Source organism: Ambystoma mexicanum, chromosome 2q (genome assembly GCF_040938575.1).
Source record: "Ambystoma mexicanum isolate Mex_15411 chromosome 2q, UKY_AmexF1_1, whole genome shotgun sequence".
Lineage (NCBI taxonomy): Eukaryota > Metazoa > Chordata > Amphibia > Caudata > Ambystomatidae > Ambystoma > Ambystoma mexicanum.
The window spans coordinates 1352897437-1352920820 of record NC_090924.1 but is presented as its reverse complement, the minus strand read 5'-3'; positions in this window follow the sequence as shown (position 1 = coordinate 1352920820).

Sequence of the window (23384 nt, the reverse complement as noted above, 5' to 3'; positions counted from 1 at the left end):
CTCTGATCTAATCGTAACGCCAGATCGATCATGGTGGAACAGTCTTCTGGTTGGGGGTCTACTTGCGCAACTAAATCTTTCAGGTCTTCCCTTAAGCCCTGATAGAATAGGGCCATTCTCTTTTCCTGGGGCCAATCAGTTTCTACTGCCAATCGGTTGAAAGCTGTGACATACGAAACCAAGTCTCTGCTTCCTTGCCTCAGTGTCAGCAATTCTCGATCCTTAATCAACGTTGCAGCCCTATGGTTAAATATCTTACCGAATTCATCCAAAAAAGTATCCCAGTCGTACAATAAAGCATCGTCCTTGCAAACCAGTGGTGTAGCCCAAGAAGCTGCATCCCCCGTGAGATAGGATATTACGAACGCTGTGCGGGCTTGTGCGGTTCTAAAAACTCCTGGTTTGGTCAAAAAGTGCAACTGACACTGCATGATAAACTGGTTAAAATTCTGTGGGTCCCCATGGTATCTTTCGGGTGCAGCAAGAGGTAGAGTTGGTTCCGTGGCTACCAGCACTTGTACTGGCACTGGCGGGGGTGGTCTGGGCAAGGGCGTTGCTTTGGCCTGAGTCTGGATAGTCAAGGTATGGACTTGACCTGCTAAATTCTGATAATCCTGCCTGGTTGCTGCCAATTCAGCCTTGAGGTCCTGGAGAAGGGCTACTACGTCCGCCATGATTGTGCTGCCTAGGCGCTGAAAGAATACGTGGGCTCGTAATTCTGTCAGATCCTCACTCCTCTTGACAGGCGCAGAGGCAGCACAAACTCCTCCCTCCCCATTGGGTCTTGGCACCTGGGAAACGAAAACCACAGGCCACCGCAACCCTCTGGGGAAAGATGGTTAGGGTTTGTTGAATGGATGGGTAGAGGGAGTTCAGGATCACCGGAAAGAGGTTTAGGGAATCACAATGGATGGGAAAGGGGGATTAGGGGAATCATGCTCCTCGGCTCCGGTTCTCCTCTTGCTGATGGTTGTTGGCGATAACTTTGCTCACACACACTTTCTCACTACCATCCACTCTCACAGAAGTTCTCCTTGGAGGCCTTTGTATTGGAGCCTCTAACCAACTTATCCCTAGATCAGTGTTCTCTAGGGCTGCCTTGGTTTTCACACTGAATCTCAAACATGAACTCCGCCCTCATTACTTCATGAAGGCAAACCCTCCCAACATCACTTCATGTTATGGTAACTCCCCACCAATATGCAGATACATGTTCCCACCTTACCCTGTGCAATAGTAACAATAAACAATAACATGCACACGAGGTGCTAAGACACTTAGCTCAGTGTTCTGTGGAGTTCTAGGTCCTTCGGCCTTTTCGTGTTGATGGCGTGATATGTCTCACCAGACCGTTCAAACAATAAGCTGAAAATAGCCAAAACAAAGTCAGTGCACGTACGTGCGAAATTGCCGTTCCAAAAGAACGTTCCCTAACGGGTTAAAGATTAGTTAAGGGTGCGGTTGCTTCACCGCCAAGCTAACTCCAACTCCGGGTTAGTATCATGCTCTGCATGCAAAATGTTTAACTCGTCTTTTCGTGCTGCCGACAATGTCAACAGAATTATTCCTCAGCGCGTAACACGTTTCCCTCTCACGGGATAAATCAGCTGACTATGAATAAGACGTGTACTTATCTTTGCATGTACGCGGGGCCGGGGGTTGAGCTGGCGGGCGGTGCCCCGCGTAGGCGTGCCTGCAGGAGCTCGAGGCGAACACGTCCTCTCTGGCCGATGGTCAGGATTACGAGCGCTCCTCCCTGGGCGCGGCTCGCGCATGCGCAGTAGCGCGCGTGTGGTCCTTTTCCTCCCAGCAGGCCCGTGAAGCGCATGGCCTGCTGGGCAATGTAGTCTCTGGGCGGTTCTCCTTCCTTGGGCGGTTCTCCTTCCTTGGGCCTTTGTTCTGCAAAATGGAAGGAGAACACGCCTGGACAAGGTGGTTGGACTCCCCAGAGCCCTCTTAACTCCCCCCAAAACCCCCAAAACACTGCCAATTGCCCCAGCCCTGACACTTAGGGTGTTCTCACTGGCAGACCCCGGGGATCCTTTGATCAGGTGGCCAGGGTCGGACCATCGCGCTTGGATCCTGACCCTGGGGGTGGACAAGTGAGCGAGGATCACCAGGTTAAGACGCCCTTGTGCGAGATGCGGTATCCCCTTTTTTCTGATAAACCCCTACCCGACAAACCCTCAGTCTTTATAGGATACTGCCACCACAGTCCCATCCTAGCCCAGTGCTTTCCTTTTAGAAAAGGCAGAAGAAAAACCATTCATCCACAATGAGACCTCTGTTCCCCCCGTTCTGACAATAACATTCCCTCCTCTGCAGTCGAACACTATAAACACCATAATCCCTGTTCTTTTGTTAACAAATCTTTCTATAATTATTCAGCCAACTTTCTTTCAAAATCTGCAACTCACTACATTTCCCAGAATTCCGTTCATTCACCCTGTCCTTCAAATACTACGACAAAGAGGAAGCAATAAGGAGGAATGAGGATTACCCAAAGAAATTCCTGGACCATTAATTCATATGTACAACCACCATTTTGTCCCGCTAAGGAGGACAGGTGAAGTGAGGCATTCCCTTACAACCAGGCGAACCTGGACCAAATCACAACTCCCTGGAAGTATAAAAGGCGTGACAGTACAGCACACTTTGAGCAAGTTGGGGATGCTGGAAGGTGCAGGAAGCTGGTGGAAGACTAGAAGAGCTGTAGAGACCCGGAGGAGAAGAAAACCACCCTGACACTGGCCCTGTGAGTCCAGAGGAGACTGCACAGTGGAGAGGGAGCTGTACTTCCAGAAGGCAAGTCCAGGGGCAGCTGGGGTTGCCTGGCAGTACTCACAGCAAGACTCCTCCCCTGGGCCAGTCAGGCGAACCCAGGTCTCTGAGGGTCAGCAGAGGAGATCCTGACCTCAGAACAAGATCCTCTTTTAGCTCCTGCTGCTCTCAATGTCAAATGCGGTTTTGGGTAGCTGAGAAGTGGGAGCAAAATCCTGACAGTGCATTCTGGGACCCAAAACCCTTTTTGCAAACTGTGAGCAATGAGCGGAGCGGAGACTTGAGCCCGGTGGAGGGAAGTCTTCTTTATGAACCTTGTGAGAGGGATCCGAGTCTGGCAGAGGGAGACCCTTGTGAACTTTGTGAGAGAAACTGGCACCAGAGATAGAGTGGTCCGGTGCCACGTGGGTGTTCATTAGAAGGTCTCTGGTAGGTGCACCGCTCCCAACGACGAGTACAAAAGAGGCCATAGGGAAGGCCGGCATGAGGTGTCAAGGTGGTCATACAAGGGTCAAGCCAAACCCCTTGTACAATCAAAAGTCCTTGACACATTGTAGAGGTTTTGACACGTTATGTTGACAGACATGTACCTGACTGAGGGACGCCTTTGCATACATTGTGATGAGTGAACTGTACAAAGCCTGACTGGGGGCTTTAGCGTAAACCTGACTGGGGCCTGATATCCGGACTTAAGTGAAAGGAAACGCAGGTGAAACGTTCTCATGAGAAAGGTGCGAACTACCAAAAGTTTGCACCTTTCTCATGTGAACAAACATACATACTCACACCCACAACACACCCATAACACCCCCCCACCCACACCCTCAGCACATCCCCACCCACACCCCCAACCTAAACAAACACCACTTACCTTTATCTTCATGCTGGGTTCCTGCAGCGCTGGTTCCCTTTCACTTCCGTGATCGGGAACCAGCGCCAAAGGGTCCTTTTCATTTCTTTTTTATTTAACGGAAGGCTGTGTGGGTGCCCCCCTCTAACCCCCGCTCACTATACCATAAAGTATAGTGAGCGGGGCGATGCGGTGGACACCCCTGCAGCCCCCGTTTCTTTTTACAATCTACCACCAAAGGTCTGAACTTTTGGTGTTCGAACCTTTGGTGGTAGCATTTTTAGAACTTTTGATCATTGCGACAATTTGTTTTCGGTAAAATCTTCCTATACCAAAGGAAGAACCTGAAGGATCTAGAATTACTTTCTGTTGAAATGTGAACTGTGGCAAATGTGAACCCGATGTAGGGATGCCAAGACAAAGCTAGGGGAAGGGAACCCCTGCTTTCTGATAAAATGTAGTAATTGTGAACTGTGGAAAGTGTGAACCCGACTGAGGGAATTGTGAAACTGGCATTGCTGCCGGGTGAGGGGAATGCTGTCCGAACTGTGATATTGTGAAACACACACTTGCCATAGAATAACAGAGTGACCCAGTGAGACGTGATCGCCCTTTGGAAGCCTCTGTTTAAAGTGGCAAGTGTTTTGAGAGGCTAACGCTGAAAGTAGGATCGGAACCCAGCTTAAGGGGATCCTAGGGTGAAGAGGAATTACCTGACATGAAGGTTACCAGAAGGAACTGTTTGTTTTGTTGGTTTTTGGAATATCAGGCCCTCTGAAGCAAGAGACTTTGCATGAGAAGAGACTTGGGCACAGAAGGTCATATATAGAGAAAAGGAACTATAAGCTCGTACCAGAGAAGCCCAGGATTGTGCTGTGCTCAAGAGTCCCACCTTATCCCGTGCTATAAACATGGGGAAGGGACACCCCGGCTATAACATCCTGACTTATCATTTTTCTTGTGAACATTATCCCACACTATTTTATAGCATAGTGGTAAGTAATGGCAATAGGTTTTTTAGTATAGGCCCTTTTTGTTTGACTAGACTCCACTAGGACTGTATTATTATTATTTGATGGTCGTAGTTTGCTCCCATTTTAGATTTAGGTTTAGATTATGCATTTATCTCACCCATTTTACAGTTAAATAAACACCCTTGAATTGTGATCACTAATGTCTGTCTTACTTTGATACCATGCCTTCCTTACAATGTTTTTACCCATAGTTCACACAGACACCCACACACTTTCCTACATGTCGAATTGCACAGGTCAGGACAATCTGAGTCCATCTCCACATCTTTAACGGCATCCATAAACAGCTTGTCTTCACTGGGACATGCTTCAGGGCCTGGGTACATGGCAGCCTGCCCAAGTCCTCATACAAGGGTAATTTACAAGTCTTTATAGACTCATCCATATCGATGTAGTCTGCATCTGTGTAGTCTGCATCTACACCAACACAGCATTCAGCAGAAGCTTTGAGAGGGGAAACAGGTGACGTCATAGCATCAATCTTCTTCATAAAAAGCAGCAGACTCAGATCAACCTTATAATCCATAGCACTACCAACGGTTTGTTGCGATTCCACATCAGTTACATGGGTTGTTGTTGTCAGGCTTTTTGGGCAGTAGTAGTTTTCAATTGTGTTCAGGTGTTCAGGTCATCGCCCCTGGGGTATTCCTAGAGTAGTAGCTGTAGCGCTTCATGATTTAAGGTATTGATAGCTTTGTCCAAGCAGGCTTCCTCAATCTTCAAGAGCGCTGTATACCTCTCTGCTCCCTCTGTGTATATATATACTTTTTACCCAATCCCTAGGAGTGGCACCACGCCTGCATCATCTCCACAGCACCATGTCATACCATAGCACATTTCAGGGTCAAATAGTGCACTACCTATATCACATCTCACTACAAAATATCACAGGTTAATGCCTGCATCATCTCCACAGTGCCCTGCCACACTATGGACTCTATAGCACGCTACCGGGTCTTGGGGGCATACCTGCTGAGGGTCAAAAACAATATGTACAACATTTCCACATTATGATGTCACCCCATGAACCAGTGTCAGGGCGGACCCACACAAGACTTCACACATATTACTACCTGGTCAAAATGCTGATGTCACCTATCCACAACCGGGAAGGGGGACAGCCAGATGGCACCCACAAATCCACTTCCAAGGTGGGATTTTTGGCAGGGCAGGACTGTAGGGGGCCAACCATGACGTCACTTCCGGGATCGCCCTTCCAGTGGGGCAGAACCTCCGGGCCACCCCCATGATGTCACTACGGGGTGGGACTTCCGGTAGGGTGTGATTTCCGGGTTAATGGGGCATTCCCACCTGTCAAATTTAACATGAGGAAAAAAGTGATAATTTCCTTCAACTAATATCCTTAATGTAAATAATGTAGAAAAACACTGCTTGCATTTGAAGGATGAACAAACTTAAGAGATAAACATGTTAACCTCCAACTCCTCAACAAGCGCTTATACAATAAATGCAGTTTTCCCAGCACTCACCTTATGGCAAGTGTAACTACACTAAAATAATGACATTCTTATATGGAGGCTAAGCAATGCAGCTAAGAAAATCATCACACTCATTGTTAAAACAAAAATCATTGTTTACCCAATCCCATGTTCATTACCTAAAACATATATATGTGACAGACAATTTAACCTGTACATGTTCACATAGGGGAACAAAGACCCCCACATCTGATCTAAGCATTTACAGTCCCCTATGGTAATGCACTACAGTGATCAGGGACTGAAAAACACAGATATAAGGATGGCATTTGAAGTGATTAAACCACATGGTAGCCATCAAGTTATCATAAATGTTTGTCTAAAGTTGCACAAACTTCCTTTCTCAACTTCGAGTTACATACGACTGGTCTGAACGCTCAGTTAGAATGGTCCCATTTACTATTCGAATCTTGAAATAGCGCATTCTGTAAATACTTGTAATTATTTGGTCTGCTTTTATCCAGGAAGCACCTGGTAATATAACTGCCACTGGAAGAAAAGTAAACAAAATGTAAAATGTAAAAGAATCAAGTTTATACATATATACATTTGTTGTTTCTTGCAGCATATTTTCGCTCTTCCTAGTGTGAGAACTTGTAGTACAACGCAGATGAGAGAAAATGAATTCTTATTCAAAGGCTATAGTGCAATAAACTATATTAGGTCTGCAACCTGAGGCTTTCCACCTGTTTTCAACTACAAGTCCCTTGATCCTTCACTTCACAATTGACTTTGCTAATTAAAGCCGAGTGGAGCTTTAGTTCAAATCACCTGGAGAGCCAAGGGTGGCAGACCTATGGGAAGAATATCTTGTCCAAAATGGTTACACCCTCTAATGCACACAATGATGATGCCACTACTATTAATGCCTGCCTTTAAAATGGCTATAATTGGTTATCAACTCAAAGATGCCATCTGCACTAGCATATGGAGCTCTGGAAATAATAAGTAAATGCCAGACAATTGATATGACTGTCTGTCCATAAAATGAAGTCAGGATTTCCAGCATACCCTCAATGCCAGAGCATAACCTCCAACCGGAAGCCAATCTAAATGTGAACCTCGGACTGTGGCAGGTTTTGCGGCAGAGAATAGTGCTGTACCCAATAATGCAAGGGTCTGGAAAGAGATAGGTCGATGCACTTTGTGCAAGAGAAACCACTATCCGTGAGAATTTGACAGGCTTAATATTTGACAACAATTTTATTGTGAGACTACCTCTAGAATGTCTAGGAACCAATTCTGAATGCTCTTGTGTGTATGATAAACATTACCATAAACAGTTTTACCACTAAATCAACAAGTATTTGCACTTACAATATAGTCATAATTGAAAGCACATTTGGAATGTGCTCACTCACTTGTTTTAGAATGTATGTATACTTTTTTTTTAACTTTTATTTTTGTTGCCAGAGGCAAAAGACATAGACAAACATCAGAGCAGCCAGAAATGTCATAATGCACAATCGATAAAATACAGTGGAGCATATAGATGGTGAGCGAAAAAACCCAAGTGGGGAATGCAGTAACACCGGGCTTTCAGAATTAAGGCACACAACAGAGATTGTCGGTCGATGAAGGGGTGTCTAGCCCATTAAGATAGCTGCTAAAGGCAGTCCAGATGTTTTTGGGCCGGGAACGGACAGGGAGGGTGCTGAGGTACTCCTCCTCGCAGTTCAGTGACCAAGTTAATAAGTTCAGCCATTTCCGGAAAGGAGGAGGGGAAGAGCACTTCCAGTTCTGCAGCACACATTTCTTAGCAATTATACAGCCCACATTTAGGAATGTGGCTGCACCTTTGGCTCCTTCAGCCCCGCCACACGCCAAACAGCACTCCCAGCGGGTCAGGCTCAATAGTAGTATCACAGATTTCTGACAGTGTTTTTAGGATCTCACCCCAGAATGCAGCTAGCCTCGGACAGTCCCAGAACATGTGCAAGTGGCCCGCATCCTCTGCACCGCAACGAGGGCAGGGCCGTGGATCAGAGCGGGCAAAGCTGGAGATCCTGCGTGGGGTGTAATATAACCTGTTCAGCAACTTATACTGGATGGTGCGATATCGAAGGTTCAGGGAGACTCTGTTAGTGTGGGAGCACATTTTCCCTCACAGTTGGTCAGTGAGTTCTAACTTCAGTTCGGATGCCCAGTCGTCCGAGCCCTAGAAGGCTGTGATGCGCTATCAGCGAGGAGGAGTTTGTATAATGAAGACACCACACCGCGGGCCCCACACAAATTGGCGATATAGGAAATCTCAGGGGAGTCAGGAGGTTCATTGGGAAACTCAGGCCAAGCACCGCGGAAGGCAGCACGGAGTCTATAATATTGTAGAGGTTCCAGTGGCGACCTGAGTGTCCCGGTTTCCAAGTCTGCAGTGTTATAAATTGGCCGTCTGGGTAGAAGTCAGTTAGGGCTAGGTATCCCAGGGTCTGCCAGTGTTGGGCCAGGGCCACTTCATTTGTGGGTTCCAGCCCGGGGAACCGCCAGGCAGGAAGCCACTTGTAGTATGGGTGCTCCTCGGTTCCTCCAGCGAACAACCACCCCCAGGCCAGCAGAGTGGTGCGCACAGGGTCTATGGCAGAGTCTGGCACATATTGACGGTGTAATATTAAGGACATTATATTGGTGCCAGATGCGGCAAGGGTTTCCAGCTTGACATGGGGGTGAGCGAAGGGTCCGGGGTACCAGCAAGAGGCAAACTGTGCCTGCGCTGCAATCCAGTACTTCATCAAGTCAGGGGCAGTGAACCCACCTTTTTCGTAGGGGAGTGTCATTCCAAGCCATTTTTTACACACTGCTCCCGAGTGCCACAGAAAGCTGGGCGCACATCTTGTGAAGATCTGCAAAGTACTTCCCGCCAGGCCATACAGGTACGTTCGTTAATATGTATACCAGCTTAGGGAGCAATATCATTTTCACCAGTGATAGTCTCCCTGCTAGTGATAGCGGGAGAGATCTCCAGCGCTCTATCTTACTGCCTGCTTGTTCTGCCGCGGCCAAGTAGTTGTTAGCTAGGAGGGCGTCCTTGGTCAGGGACACCTGGATACCCAGGTATTTAATCCCATCAGGGGACCAACGGAGCGGATATTCCTTGGCAGGTTGTCTTGTGGAGCTAGTGAGAGGGAAGAGTTTGGATTTAGTATAATTGATGATGAAACCAGAGTATGTACCAATGCGGGTGATGTCACGCAGGATTGGGTCAAGGTGGACATTTGGGTCTCTGACGAACAGCAGCACATCGTCTGCGTAGAGTGAGATAATTTCTGGGGTACCCTGTAGACGTATCCCTTTGTGTGAGTGGCGCTCCCTTACATATTCCGCCATGGGCTCGATAGCTAGGGCGAATATGGATCGGGGAGAACGGGCATCCCTGGCGGGTGCCTCTGAAGAGAGGGAACAGAGCAGACGTTTGCGAATTGACACGGACCCTGGCAACCGGGGAGGTGTACAGCAGCTTAATGTATGCGATCATCCTGGGCCCAACTCCCATGGTCTCGAGGACGAGCCACATGTACCTCCAGGACACCATGTCGAAGGCCTTCTGAGCATCTAGGGTGACCGCAACTGCGCTCACAACCTGATTGATTCGTGACATGATGTTGAGGAGCATTCTGATATTATGAGACGTAGATCTCCTGGGCACAAAGCCTGATTGGTCATCGTGCACCGTATATGGCATAACAGGTAAGAAGCGGTTAGCAATGTCCTTGGCAAAGACTTTAGTATCTAAGTTCATTAGTGAAAGGGGCCGGTATGATCCTCAGTCATCGCTAGGCTTACCAGGCTTGAGCAGGACCGTAATGACGGCCTCGCGCAATGTTGGGGGAAGATATCCCAGCTGGAGTGACTCATTCCAAACCCCAAGCAGTTCGGGGCCCTATATAGCTACATGCTCCTGATAAAATTCAGCCGTTAGCCCTTCGGGGCCCGGTGCCTTTCCCTTAGGGAGACTAGATATACCTTCTACAATTTCATCTAATGTAATAGGGGAGTCTAATTGGTCTCTCGTTACATCGGAGATAATGGTGGTGGGTATCCGCTCCAAGAGCTCCTGCATCTGAGAGTCAGTGTGCTCGGGGGGGTGAGAGTATAGTTCGGTGTAGAAGCCTGTGAATACATCAAGGATACGCTGGTCGGACCACTGTATTATCCCCTGATTGTCCTTAACACAGTTAATTTGGGATTGGCCCCACTCGCCCCTCACCAGTGTGGCCAGCATTTTGCCGGGTCTGTCCCCCTCGCCATATTTCCACGCAGCCTGCGGACGGGTGAAGAACTGGACCTCCCTAGTGGCTTGTTCGTTAAAGATTTTCAGCTCCTCGCTGATCTGGGAGAGAACGCCCGGGTCCGAGTCCGGATGGGCTCGTTCCAGCTCCCGGAGTTTAGTCTCAGTGCGGGATAAAGCGGCTCTTATAGTTTTGAGGACGCCCGACTCTCTAGAAATGGAGGCTCCCCTGATGAAAGCTTTAAAAGCATCCCAACAGACCCCCGGGTGGTGGATTGTGGCTCATTGTGCTCAAAATAAGACTGAATATCGGAAAGAATATCTGCCTTAAACACAATGTCCCGCAGAGCGGCGGATTTGAATCGCCATGTGTTAATGGTAGGAGCAGGTATTCCCAGTTCCAGGACCATTAGAATCGGTGAGTGATCGTACAGTGTGCGCGCTAGTATCCGCATCTCCACAACCCTGCCCTGCATGGAGCCGGACACCAGGAACATGTCGATCCTGGAGGAACTGTTGTGTACTGAGGAGTAGTAAGTGAACTCCCGCGTTTGCGGGTGAAGTGCCCTCCGTGCTTCGTGAATGTCAAGTATCGCACTGTGGGTCAGTAGTCTACGCGCTGCGCCAGATAGGGGCCTAGGGGCCGTGCCAGTCCTATCCATCGTTGCGTCAAGTATGAAGTTCATATCCCCACCCCAAATGATCTGCACCCCCATTTACCCCAGTAATATGGATACCACACGGTCAACAAATTCAGGATAGTCAACATTAGGGCCATATGTGTTCACCAGAAAATAATCCCTGTTGGCAATGGCGCAATACAACACAGTATATCTCCCCTCGGGGTCTATATAGCTCTTGTATAGAACAAATTTAAGTGATTTATGGATCAACGTCAGAACCCCTCTGGCATGTGTGGAATATGAGGTGAAATATCTGTGCGAACCCCAAGTTGGCGCTATAATTTTGGACAGAGGGCCCGTTGAATGTGTCTTCAGCAGAAGCAGAATTTTACAGCCATATCTGCTGGCGTACGCTACAATTTTGCAAGCCTTGGTGTAATTGCTCAGGCCCTGCACATTCAAGGACATCGCCGTCACCGGCATTTCAATGATCTAGGTAAAATCCCCCCACCATTGTCATAGAGCGAGTCCAGGGCGGGGGCCGACCCCCCATGGAGACCGCGGGGTGTGTCTCCAGCAAAATTATGTATCCATGACCATTCATATACACCATGATTTTCGGAGCCTTGGGCCGTTCACCCAAAATCAGAACGTACCCGGACACAATAGTTATAGGCATTTCAAAAGTCTAGTGTACATCCCACCACTGTTGTCGTAGCCCAACTGTAGGGCAACGCCCTCTCCAATGCGGGCGCCCTGATGTCATGCGGTCTGCCAATCCGCCCCTGCCGTTTACTGTAACATTTCCCCAAACCCCAACATTACCACTCTCCACCCTCACTGGCCACCCCCAACTTGCAGTGGATTTCCCCCACTCCCCAATGGAGGTGTCACCAATTGAGCCGACACTCCCTGAAATGGAGAGGTCGGAGGGCCAAATCCAACAGGGAGAAGGCCCAGTAAGTGCCCAACCGGGGCCAACAAGCAGTGACAGCCAACATAACATAAGCGTTGCAATTGCAGTGAGGTGTGCTGTTACCATGTGGTCGGCTCTTCAAGTATCATGTATGACAGAGAGGCTGTCAAAGAAGAGTTCTGCGGAAGACGGACCCTATGTCAGGCCCCCAAAGCCAGCCGGCCGTTGCAAGCAAGATGACACTGAAGAGGTAACTAGGGCTCATGGCCAGTTCGACTCCCCATGCGTGCAAAGGGAATCAGTGTGACCCGCGCCCGTGTTGAGCCGGGGCTCGGTCCAGTGCCGAGGGCGCCTGGTTAGCTGAATTTGCAGTACACTATTGCCATCAACACATTCCGAAACAAGGATTTACTGTATAGATTAGTTAGCGTCGGACCATATCATTCTCGGTTAGTCATCGTTGGCTAGTTCCCCCGCTGGATTATGAAGTGGTATGTGTGCCTCGATGAATTTCACCGCGTCGTCCGGGACAGTGAAGAAGTATAGTTTGCCATTGTGGGTAATCTTGAGGTGTGCCGGGAATAGGATGGCATACGGGACATTGCGTTCCCTAAGGAGCTTCTTAACTCCAATAAACTGGCGCCTCTCCTGCTGAACCGCTATCAAAAAATCCGGGAAGATCCTGACGGTGTGGGACTCGAGTCGTAGGACTCCCTTCTCCCGTGACAGGCAGAGGATGAGGTCTCTGTCCCGGTAATTAAGGATCCAGGCTATGATGGGCCTTGGAATATCGCCTGGCTTGGGGCGAGGTGACAGAGCTTGGTGGGCGCGTTCAACTGTGAAGTAGGGTGACAGGGCCGGGTTGCCTAGCAGGACTATGAGTAAGGCTTCAACAGCATCCTCCATATGCCCCTTAAAGGCGTTCTCAGGGACCCCTATAATGCGCAGGTTATTTCTAGGGGAGCGTGATTCGAGGTCATCGCATTTTGCCCGCACACTCTTCATATCGCGCGATAAGGAGGCAACAGTGTTCTGCAATACATGTACCTCATCCTCATTTGCTGATATCCTGTTTTCGGCATCAGTGATTCTGGTCCCTGCCTGATCCACTCGTATTTTTAGGGAGGCGACATTAGCGTTGATGTCAACCAGCTTCTCGTGAAAGGAGGCGACATTTTTGGCCATAGATTCCATGAGTGTAGTCAGATCAGGGGCCGTTGCACTAGGGTGTAGGTCAGCCTCCGGCTCCTTTTGCAGGGACGATGCATGTCCCATCTCGCCCCTTGGGACTGATTTGGTGAATTTATCCATGCCCCCCCTTGGAGGTCCCCCTGGATCTGTTTGACATTGTTAGTTTTCCTCCAGGAGTGGCGAGGGCCAGAGGTGCAGTGGCTGAAGGAGGTTGAATGGCCAGAGGATTGGAGGACAGGAGGACAGCGGGCACTATTCTTGTGGTCGTAGGGTAGCAGGGCTCTGACAGCCGCAGGGGCAAGGTGGTCTCAGCCGGCTAGAAGACGTTGGGCCACTCCTGGGGCTAGTAAAGAGAGGATGTCAGTCCACAGAGGCCAGCAGGTATCCGCCAGCTGCCGTAGTTCTGATGCAGGGGCACGATCCCCTGGAGGGTTGAGAGGCGCAGGGACCCCACGACAGGCCTCGCCCCACCAGGAGTCCAATCGCTGCAATACCGGGGCGAAATGGGGGCCCAGCGCCCCACGCCCCCAGTGGCCTCTGAGCCGTGGATGTGGGCCCCAAAAGGGGCTATGGTGCGGTCTGTGCCCCGACTGCCGCGGATGAGGATGTGCCCGGAGCCCTCAAACAGGGTGCGCTCTCCAAAGTTTGTGGGCTGACGATTATGGCCCAGGACAGGTGAAGGAGGGAGCCCCGGGGCCCAGAGTAATCAGCAGGGCAGCGGGCCAATGGTAGGTTAGGGGGTGACGCGATCCCACCAGAGCGGGGCCCCCCCTGCTCCTCACCTGACTAGCGCGGGCCTCCGCGCCCCCCTGAACTTCCCCGCTCCAGGGCGGCAGCTAGGTCGTGGCCCAGCCGTTCAATGTTGTCCGGCGTTGAAGGCCCCGGAGGCAAGCGTAGAGGACGGGGCGCGCTCCCGCGCAGGCCCCACCAGCGGATCACTCGCGCGGCGGCACACACGGGGGGGCTTTCACATTTAGTACCTCACATTGATAAGATTCCTAAGAGAATGGGGAGTTTCAAATACCTTTCCAGGAGAGATAGAAAGAGAGAGTGGATGAAATACTAAATAAATTCTGTTTAGAGAACAGGACATTTCTTTTTCAAATTATTCTATTTTCCCTTAACTAACTTTCAATTAGAAAGATGAAATGCCCCCAAGCCAAGATGGTGGAACACTTTCACAGTAGTGATTGGTTTAGCTTCAACTTACAGCATTGTGATGTCAGTTAGAATGTTCATGGCAATTTTCAACTGCCTTTCATTAAAGTTTGTAGTTGAGTAGGTCACATATTTATCAGCTCCTGTTAAATTTAAATTAAAGTTTCCTTTTTTAAATGATTTTAGTATCCATTTGTTTAATTCCAAAGATATCCTTGTATAGTAGTTTAGTTAACAGGTGGATCAGTCTGCAGTTGAAGTATTCAAATCCAGTATGACTTCGTTAGCTGAGCCAGTGAAGAGTCAAGTCCTAGGAACACTGATAAGCTAAGTGGACTTCTGTATTTTTAATTGAAGACTAATATACGTTGAATTGGAATTTTATTGAAAGACTTGGAAAAAGTACATTTGTTTATTTTGTCTTAACTTAATTAATTTTTTGATGAACATTTTCATGAAGAAATATTTTATTTTTTAAGTGTAAATTTATCTTAATTTACTAACTAGGTGCGCGGACGGTATTCTCCGCGTTTTTAACATTTAACATTAGTCAATTAACAAGTTAACCATATTTTCGTGTTTCATTTGGTTTCCGAGTGTGCGTCGCGTATTACTGTGGACTTCAATGCGCGGTTTAGAAGAAAGGACCCAGCGACGTCACGCGTGCTCATGGCCATTTTGAAGGTCACTGTTTTTTCTCCATTTAAACTTTGTCTGCATAACGGAAGAAAGTAAAGTGGAGACTGTTTTCGAAGTTCGAATCAGAAGCGGCTTCTGAGAGTCTATTCAAAGGAACATTTTTAGTGAGAAACAATTTTAAAGAAGCACGCTACATAATATTTTTGGAAATTGAAAATGTTCTAACATTTTTATAAAGAGTCTTCAGAATTACATAAGGTAATAAATATAATATAAGTTTTCACTCTAAAATTACAGCCAGATTAGATATTCAAAGAAAATAGTAACAACAATACTTTGGATATTATGTATTAAAGGATTTCAAGAAAAGAAAGAGAACAAGAGTGCAGAAAGACAAGTAGAGGAGGAAGCTCTATGAGTAGATACAGTCAGCCATACAGCAACATACATATATCTCTCTGAAGCAGCCTATTGGCAAATCAAGCTTAGGCAACAGGTAATTGTTATTAGGAGAAAGTATTATATTACAGAGTGTAGTCAGTAAGATACTAAAAGAACAGATTCATTTAAAGTTGTATTTTCCTTTTAGGAACATCCCATCTGAGCCAAAACCTTCCAGGAAGACAGTCTGAAGTACCTGCAGTGGGAGTTCTTGTCTTTTGTTGTTTTATCCATTCCCCTTTCCCCTTGGGTTTGCCTGGCCAATAGTTTTAAAGAAGCAGGATTGTTGAGCAGGCAGGCTTAGGGGGCTATGTGGGCCAGCTTCACTCCTGCAGGATCCCACTAATTCAGTATTCTGACACCCACCAGCGGATCACTCGCGCGGCGGCACACACGGGGGGGGCGCCGCGGCCGATGTATTCACCGCACTGCGGGCGAGCCGCAGACAACCCAGCAGGGCTCTCGGGGAAAGAGGCAGAGCACCCGGACGTTGCGTCCTGCGGTGCGCCGCAGCACCGGCGATCAGGAGCACGAAGAGGAGAGGGTGGGGGCCGGGCGCAGGCCGCAGCCCAAGCAAGGCAACAGGCCTCCACAGAAAAGGACACGCCCATGGGCCCCCAAAGTCCGAATCGGGACGAAATTTCGCATGAGGCAGCCCAACGGGAGGAGGCAACACTTCAGCTGAAGAAGGGGTGTTCAAGCCCAGGTTAACCGCAGATGCAGACAGATAGGCGTTGGAGCCACACAGAGCTCAAAGGCTAAGCAGCCATCTTGGGCTGCTCCACAGCGCCACCCCAGAATGTATATATGCTTGTTTCCTTGTACAGATGATATATTAGCATCCGAAACTGTATAGTGAAACAGTATAGAGTAGAGTAGATGAATACAATCCAAGCATCCTAATCTTCTATTCACTTCTGAGCCAGGGGACAGGTGTGGTTGTACATACCAACACCTGTAAACCCCATTAAAAGGAAGAGGTTAAAACATCTCTGTCAAACGTCCATGGGCCTCATTACGACCCAGGCGGTAAGTTACCGCCTGGGCCGTGACTTTACCACCATGGCGTAAACTACGTTTACGCCATGGTGGTTGGCGGACTTACCGCCCCATTCCGACCTTGGCGGGGCGGTAAGTCCCCAATCCCCATTTACCCTTCCCCATTCCCATTTTTGCCCCATAGGGCATAATGGGAGTGGGGAAGGCGTTAATTACGCCACCGTAAATTACGGTGGCGTAATTAACTCCATGGTCCCTTAGCGCCATGGATTTTAACACCTGCTAAAAGCAGGTGTTAAAAGCACCATGGCGCTAGGGGACCTCGTAATTGGCGGTAAGGGGTCGGCGCAGCTAACGCTGGCGTAAACCCCTTACCGCCAGGGTCGTAATGAGGCCCCATGTCTTCTAAGGGCAGTTCACTAAGAACAGCTACAGCAATCTAAAACCATGATTTAAAAACTGCAGGTTAAACATTTTAAATCCCCCTGCAAAGATTCCTCTCTTCTGTTCTATGTGCTTTGAGGGATCCACTTATCTTGGGGAAATGAATATGAGGAGCAACGCTGGCTGATGTTATGTGCAGTGTAGTTTATCATGGTAAACGCAGTATGTCATAAGCACAGGAATGGTTGAAAGGCTACCTATCAAAATAACATTGTGTTTCTTAATGGTGTAACCATGGAAAATAAAAATATACTGCAGAAATTGGCAGCAATGACTTATTTTAGCCCCAAAATATTGAAAAAGTCAGAATTTGGAAAGATGGGCAAAATGCCAAGTTTTAGTCCCATTTGCAGATGTACTGTGATAATGAAGGCATGTGAAATCTCTCTGCTTCGTCTCATCAAAGCAGTTCATCGCTGTAATTTAGTTTCACCTTCAAATTATTGAGACAAGAAGAAGAATTTGAATTTAGAAAAACTAGCAAGTGCCAATTGTAGGGCCACAGAAATACCTACAGCCCTGTCCCAGGCATTAGATAGCTGGTTGCTTTCTCTTACCCAGGCAATCAAGCTCTGAATCAGCCTTGCACCGTCTGGCTTCCTCAGGAACGTGGCCTCCGGCTGCCTCTGTAGTCTTTGTGTGACCCTGCTGACGTGCTGCAAGTTATAGAGTACCCTTATTTCTTGCCAGCCAATCCTCGCTAGTGAGTGTTATTCTTTAAATCACTAGATTTGATCAGCTGCCCTTAGGGATACGGTCTGCCGCTGATATGATAACATGGAGGTTACATTTCAAATGTTGTTCATCTTGGTAACGCCCCCAAGAAACAGTGCTGACCCAATACAGACTTTTATTCAGATTAGAGTTTAAATGCCCCACTCATATTGCATGAGTGGGTCATATGATTGGCTGCAGTCATATTGCAGCCAATTAACATCTGCTTCCTATGACTGACAATCACAATGAAGCACATTTTTTTCTTCCCGCCTGTCAGATTTTCAAAAGTGCAAGTGCACAAATGTTATGCTATCATGGATTGCATAATTTGAGAATTATTTAACTAACTGTTACAATTACTAAGGAGGTTTTATGTGCGAGAATGTAAACAGGGTTTTCATGAGCTATAGAGTGCAGTGAATCTCTTCAAAATAACACATTGGTGGTCATTTTCGATTGAGGAGAGTGCACAATGAAAGTGTTAAAGTACCTTTACATTTTTGTTTTGCGCTCCATCTAATTTCTGTGCCTTTCCAAGATGTAGGAGGGCCGTAAAGTGAAGTTTGCATCTCTGCTTTTCTTTCCTCCTCCGTCTCGGAATAGCACCTTGCTTTACACCTGCATGAGAATTTTGTGCAGACGTAAAACATAAGGATTCCTATGGCATACGCTTTTCGTTTACATCTGGTCAATAGCAGTCAGGTTTTCGTAGGAATCCATTATAAAACGCTGCCTGCAAAGTGTCGTTTGAATGCAGTGCTTTATTTCTCACAAAGCTGAGAATGACAGTGACCAGTAAAGGCAATTTCAACATAATTTACTCTTCACAATTCCACTCCACTGTGAGTGTTAAAATTTGCATGTAGAGGTTCAGCAACACATAAATGTGAGTGTTGGTGGTCCGCTACATGCAATTGCCATATACTTTAATACTACCCCCATTGTGTTTAACAAATAGCAATGCTCTATTTTTGCATCCATGCCATTCTTTTTATTTTCACAACAGAATGAAAATAGCAGATAATGTGCACTCAGCGTTTTCACGATTTGATTTATAAACGAGGAATACAAAATTAAATGTTACCTCTTGTACGTCTTCTGCTCTGTGCAGTCAGCACACCCTGATCGTCTGCAAGAGGGCAGGAGCTCCCTGCCACTGATGCCAAACCCTGCTTAAGCGGGAACCTAAATGGAGCCATCTTGTCCGTGCCTGTGCTTCTAACCTTGAGTAAGCATTGCCACCTAGCATGCCCCCATCCTGATGCCTCTTTGCCTAAAGTACCCCATTGAGCCATCCTCACGTACCCAGATGCCGAATCCGCTTTAAGATTTCCATTCGCCACAAGGAGATCCAAAACATGGCTGCTGCCACACTGTTTACAGCGTCGCTAGGCAACGCTCCCCGAATCTGATAGGCTGCTCCATCCTTCTTTTGTGACGCTGGGTCACCGGAAGGCATAGCTCCCAACCTTTTTTGTCACCAAGGCGGGTAAAAACACCCGATTTTCTTTTTGGCGGGTGAGAGGCCCATAGAAGTGAATGGGCGTATGAGGGGCTTGGCGGGTGATTCATCAGCTTTCAAGGCGGGTGACACCCGCCAAAAGCGGGTGAGTTGAGAGCTATGCCGGAAGGCGTGAGCCAGCCTAAACACCAATGGCCACACTAAGGGCGCTGCCTGTCTGAACCTGTCCGCGTCGGACACGACGCATCTTCTACATCGCTTCTGTAAGTACAACTTCAGCAAATACAGGCCTACCACTACACTCACCCACCTATGCAGCCCCCTACCTGTCCCGGTGAACTATATAGACCAAGAACCACACCCAAAACATTTACATCCTTATTCCAGAGCTCATTCACAAAACTTTCATTATGTATCCCATGCAACATGTGCCGTAGTCACCCCAAATCTGCATAGTCAGTAACAGACTCCGTTACACACCTGTAGTCTCAGGCAGCATTTGGTAGCCTGTGCTTTACTAAACTGCACATGGACTTGATTTATTGCTCTTAGCTTTTACCCATTGCTTGCTGACCATGTGTACTCAGTATCTACCCATTGTTTGCTGACCACTTGTACCCAGTTCTTAACCACTGCTTGCCGACCACTTGTACTCCGTTTTTAACCATTGTTTGCTGACCATTTGTACCCGGTTCTTACCCATTGTTTGCTGACCACTTATACTCAGTTTTTAACCATTGCTTGCTGACCATTTGTACCCAGTTCTTAACCATTGTTTGCTGACCACTTGTACTCAAGTTTTAACCATTGTTTGCTGACCATTTTACCTAGTTCTTAACCACTGCTATATACAAGCCACTTTGAACACAGCCATGCTAGGCTGTACACTCTTCATGATGTTTCCCTTCAACCTTGTCCAAGGTAGCATGCCATGCACAGGCAGCCATTGTCTGGGAGTTAGTAACGGCCTATCCAGAGTGGTATGCCCCAGACACTACCCCATACCTTGCCCCATGCCATTCCTCCCACCCATTTCACCCTTCTCCTTGTTCCTTGATCATTCCCGTAGACCTAGCCCAAACACAAACAGGTCCACTCGGATGTCCACCCCCTTGGATCATAAAGTTAGCCCCTCGCTCAACTCTACCATCACAGTTAGTCCCAATTCTCACCCTATTGAAGGTAATGAGAGGACCCTTCGATTAAGATCACGCACCAAACTTCTCCACCACTGTCAGCTCCACTTTCCCGTGACTCCCAATCTGCCTAAGTCCAGCGGCCTCCACCAAAACAAAAAGTACAAGCCACCCATTGCCCTAATTATGAAAAAAAACTCCTAATACCCCCCCTACCACAGACACCCAAGACTGCAGCTGAAGCTAAGCCACCTACCTGCTTCAAAGGGGCCCTTATCAACGCCTGCTCACTAGGAGCTCATGCTATCGAAATCCATGACCTAATCACTGAACACAACTTAGACCTACTAGCAATCACAGAATCCTGGCTACATCAAGCATCTGGACCACTATTAGCTCTAGCCATCCCACCTGACTACACCATCCTCAGAGCTGATAGAACCCTCACCACAGGAGGTGGAGTAGCCATCATAGCCAAGAATAATTTAAAACTAAGATCCTGTGCCATTGAAAACATTGTAGGGTATGAACTCCTGTTAGTTAAACTCTCCAAAAAACTACAATCAATACAGTGGTGATCTATAGAACACCCAGCTCCAATAGCCACCCTGATGCAGATATTCCTCTGCTTCTTGCTCCTCTCATCAAACCCAGCACCAAATGTATCATCCTTGGAGACTTGATCCTAGGCTTCAATGATGACCAAGACCACAACGGAAGCTTTACATTCAGCGCTTAAAGACATGAATTTCATCCAATTGGTGAATGGTCCTACGCATAGCAAGGGTAGAACACTTGATTGTATCCTCTCACTCAACACCAGGCTATCTGTTGACTCTATCACTCCCCTCAGTTGGACAGACCACCACAGTATAGAATTCACCCTAATGAACGATGAACCCAGCCCCCCTAAGATCAAAGTAGTGAATACTTACGAAGCCAGAAACCATAGAAAGCTCACCCCAGAGAACGTTGTCCCTATTCTCAAAAAAACATTAGAAACCAATATAGTCACCAGCCAGGATCCTAGCACCCTTGCTAACTACTACCATAATTGCCTCTCCCTTGCTATTGACAAAGTAGCGCCAATAACTACCAAAACGTGCCGTGCTGACAAAACGACGCACTTCTGGTTTGATGAAGAACTAGCTTCACTAAGGAGAACTAAACGCTCCCTTGAACACGCTCACAATAAACATCCCACCACCGACTCTGCCTATGCCTTTAAGGATGCAAACAAAATCTATAAAACAGCCATCACCCATAAAGCTAATGCCTACAAATCGCATTAGCAATGCTACATCTGATTCCAAAGAACTGTTCTCTATCCTTAGAGAATTATAGAACACCATCCCAGCAACAACGGCAACTAATACCAGCAAGGTATGGTGCACCACTATTCAAGATGCCTTAGCTGCTAAAAATGCATTGTTACAAAACAAAATAGCTACCAAAAGAATCGCCTTAGCAGACAACAATGCTCTTAACCCTAACCCGATCACCACCCCCATCGTAAACACCAACACATCTTTCCACTTCACCCCGGTTACTCAAGAACTAGTACTCAACACTATCTCTAAGCTAAAAGCATCAAATTGCAAAAGGGACAACGTCCCAGCCAAACTAATCAAAGCATGTACTTCCACCCTCACACCCACCATTACCAACTTTGTCAACGCCTCATTCACCTCTAACACAGTCCCAGCCAGCATGAAAGAAGCCTGGGTCACCCTACTTCTAAAACAAAATGTCACTTGACCCCACAGTACCTACTAATTACCGCCCAATAACAACTGTCCCTTTTTTACTTAACATTATCGACACAATTGCTTACACATAAATCCAAGTTCACCTCGAACAAAACCGGCTCCTTGGAATCATAGCACTGAAACAGCCCTTCTGGATCTCAAAGACCAGATGCATGCTATCAGAGACTCTGGGAAACTCTGCATACTACTCCTGTTAGACCTATCCACAGCGTTCGACCTTGTGGACCACGATAAATTGTGCAGCTCACTAGCCAACGAGTTCAACTTCTCTGAAGAAGCCACCTTGTGGGTTAAATCCTTCTTAGTCGAACGTACCTCCAGACTCAATAAGTAAAGAAGCAGCTGATCCCATCCCAGTCCCCATCGGGGTACCCCAAGGATCCTGCCTCTCTCCAACGCTCTATGATGCTTACACGTAGTTACTCTTCTCTGCATTAGATGATATGGGTGTCATCTACACCAACTTTGCAGATAACACCCAGATCCTCACACCCTTATCAGGTAACTATGATCTGGCCACTCTGACCATTAACAAAATATATGCCATTATCGAAAAGTGGATGGCCCTGAACAGTCTCTGTCTCAACGATGAGAAGACAAAACTTCTCATCGTGGGATCCCAATCTAAAGTAGCCGCCCTACATGCCGACTAAACCGCCATCAACATTGACGGTACTCTAATCCCAGTTCTCAAACAAGTAAAAACTTTAGGAGTATTACTAGATGCCAACCTTACTATGACCAAACACATAAGCACCGTCTCCTCCTCCAAAGCATATACATCCAAATTAATCTCATTAAGCAGACAATTTCTGACACCCACCAACTGCCTCACCCTGGCTAGGGCTCTGGTATTATCCAAGTTGGATTACTGTAATGTATTACTCTTAGGCACATCCAACGCCAATCTCAGCAAATTGCAACTCATGCAAAATAAAGTTTTAGGAGCAGCATTAGGAATAAAAAAAATGTGAACACATCTCCAAGTTCAGGAAGGATGTTCATTGGCTACCCATTAAATTTGAATTATTTTCAAATCACTTTGCATCACGCACAACTGTCTAGCAAAAAAGCACCCATCTACATCAACAATGCCATTCACAAAAAAGAACCCACCAGATCACTCAGATCCAATAACAATCTACACATAGCGATCCCCTGTTACAAAAACACAAGAGCTGGGGGAAGCAGCTTCTATGTCATTGCCCGTAAGCATTGGAACACCCTTCCTATCAACGTCAAAAAAGAGACATCCCTCACAGGCTTAAAATACTGCTAAAACCTTGGTTATTTAACTATACCATCCCACTGAACATGTTAATACTCATCTTGAACATACTGTATGATTAATTCTGTAAATTTTCTTTGCTACGCACAAATGTATTCTTTGCTATGCACAAATGTATTTCTGTGCCAAGCTGTCTGTAACTACGCCGTGATACCCCAGGGTCTGGGCGTGTAACAAATTAAAAAATAAAAAATAAATAAAGAATACATGTATTT